This window comes from Poromitra crassiceps (assembly GCF_964638095.1).
Source record: "Poromitra crassiceps genome assembly, chromosome: 1".
Taxonomy (NCBI): domain Eukaryota; kingdom Metazoa; phylum Chordata; class Actinopteri; order Beryciformes; family Melamphaidae; genus Poromitra; species Poromitra crassiceps.
In genome coordinates this window covers 108564161-108566660 of record NC_139623.1, presented here as the reverse complement: position 1 = coordinate 108566660, position 2500 = coordinate 108564161, and the positions used below count along the sequence as shown (strand labels likewise).

The following is a 2500-nucleotide window of genomic DNA, read 5'->3' as shown; positions in this document are numbered from 1 at the left end:
AACGTCCACTTGGACTCAAGGATGAACTGATTGGTGGTCAAAGGTCAAAGTTCAAGGTCACTGTGACCTCACGAACCCCATTCTCAAGTTCGTTAACGCTATATCTCACGAACGCCTCGACGGAATTTGTTCCAATTTGGCTCAAACCTCGACTTGGACGCAAGGATGAACTGATTAGATTTTGGTGATCAAAGGTCAAGGTCACTGTGGCTTCTTTAACACCATTTTCACGCTCGTTAACGGGATATCTCAGGAAAGCCTTGATGGAATTTCTTCGAATTTGCCTCAAACGTCCACTTGGACTCAAGGATGAACTGATTACATTTTGGTGGTTAAAGGTCAAAGTTCAAGGTCACTGTGACCTCACAAACCCCATTTCCAAGCTCTTTAACACGATATCTCAGGAATGCCTTGACGGAATTTCTTCCAATTTGGCTCAAACATCGACTTGGACCCAAGGATGAGCTGACTAGATTTTGGTGGTCAAAGGTCAAAGTTCAAGGTCACTGTGACCTCACGACTGCTCGTTTCATGCTCATTAACATGATATCTCAGGAACGCCTTGACAGAATTTCATCTAATTTTCCTCAAACGTCCACTTGGACTCAAGGATGAACTGATTACATGTTGGTGGTCAAAGGTCAAAGTTCAAGGTCACTGTGACCTCACGAACACCATTTTCTAGCTCGGTAACGACATACAGTATCTCAGTAACACCTTGACGGAATTTCTTCACATTTGGCTCACGTCTGGACAGACATGCTGCTCACTTGTTGGCGGAGGCATATAACCGCGGTGCGGTCGTTCTAGTTTTATCTTACTTTTCTAACCGACCCGACCCCACCCTACACACACACACAATCACGCACACACATGCACGCACACACACACACACACACACACACACACACACACACACACACACACACACACAAATCCACACTCACAAACACACTGTTGTATGTCACAGCGGCTAAAAAGCAGAGGTTTCGTCGAGCGCATTGCTTCATTGTTGGATAAACAATGCAGAGGCCCATACCACGAATGGTGGATAAACAGATCCAGGATCTGTCCCCTTGATCTGGTTTGACTTAAACAGACAATCGCAATCGAGCTAAATGACCACGAAGGTGGTTATCAGCTGGGTCTGTCAATTTAGGATTTCCGTATCCAGCTCTGAGCTCGTGCACGTGAAAATGCTTGTGCACGTGAAAATGCTCATGCACAGGAGCTCGTGCTCATTAAAGAGGCGTGATTTGTAACAACTAGCCAATCACAATGCAATATGGACAGCTCCAGCTTTTACAGCGCCAGACACGCCTATTTCCTCATTCATTCATTCAAAGCGCAGCACACATCAAAGTGTATTAATTATAGCAGAGGCAAAATCAATGTTGGATATCAGTCTGTTACTGAAGGACTGTCTAACGTTACCGCTTTTACTCACATCAGTCATTTGATTTCTTTGAACAGCGGCTTCTGCCTCCACGCAGCTTATAAACTCAATAAAACCCGCATGTCTTTTTTGCGAATGGATGTAACGTAATCAACCAAATCAACCTAAATCCGTACGCCTATTTTATAGACCATATATAAACGTAGGCTCAATGAATAATTATCTCTTATCACGCATGATGTGTTTGGTCGCATTGATGGAATAATTCCTAAAGAAATAATGATAAAAAAAAAAAGCTGCTGAACTGATCGACACGGTGCGGACATAGATTTCATTGATAAAAATAGCATATTTTGTGGTCACATTGGCAGCAGAGTGGCATATTCCATACAGGACTATGCTTGAAGAAATATGAAGATTTCAGTAACATCATACAGGCCAAAAGCAACACATTGCAGTAGCCGTAGCCTAGATATGAATTACATCTGTGTGTAGGCTATCGTCGCATTAAATTGCTTAGATGTAGTAGGCTATTCTGGCGTGTATGACAATGTCCAATCCAACGTCAGCCTCAGCTCCGTTGCGCACACGGCACCTTAGTGCGCTTTGGCGACGTTTATGTAACCTTTTTACGCCGGTGATATATTTCTCCACGCACCATTTCGCTGCAATCGGCGGTGTCAAACGTAACTACTTGGGAACAAATACAAATTAATAAATATAAAAACATATTCAGAGTTGGCTTACAAATAGTGTCTTTAATGTTTTTTCTTTTGTGATTTTCAAAATGCAATCTATTTTTCATATGGGGATCCTATATGAATGGTCGCTGTTTCCAGAGAGCTGATTCGTCAGAAGGTGGGTCTTTCATGCGTTTTTGATCTTATCCTTGCAACTTAACCTGCTCCGGACCAGGTTAGCCGTGCAGCATAAGTTGCCATGGAAATCTATCTCGGTATAAGAAGTGAACTAGCGTCGTAGCACGGCAAACCCAGGGTTAAACATGAAGTTACCTCGCTAAGCCACTCATCTTGCTTCGTGGTATAGGCCTCAGAATGATCTCAAATGTATTTATTTATTTTCTCAATTTGTTCATTGTCCAGG

General features: G+C 42.8%; 1 protein-coding gene across 4 annotated transcripts in view; it reads left to right on the top strand.

Moving 5' to 3' along the window:
• The window catches only part of satb1b (SATB homeobox 1b), a 119156-nt gene that overhangs the window by 45266 nt on the left and 71390 nt on the right, over positions 1-2500 (top strand). The gene's annotated exons all lie outside the window — the stretch shown is intronic.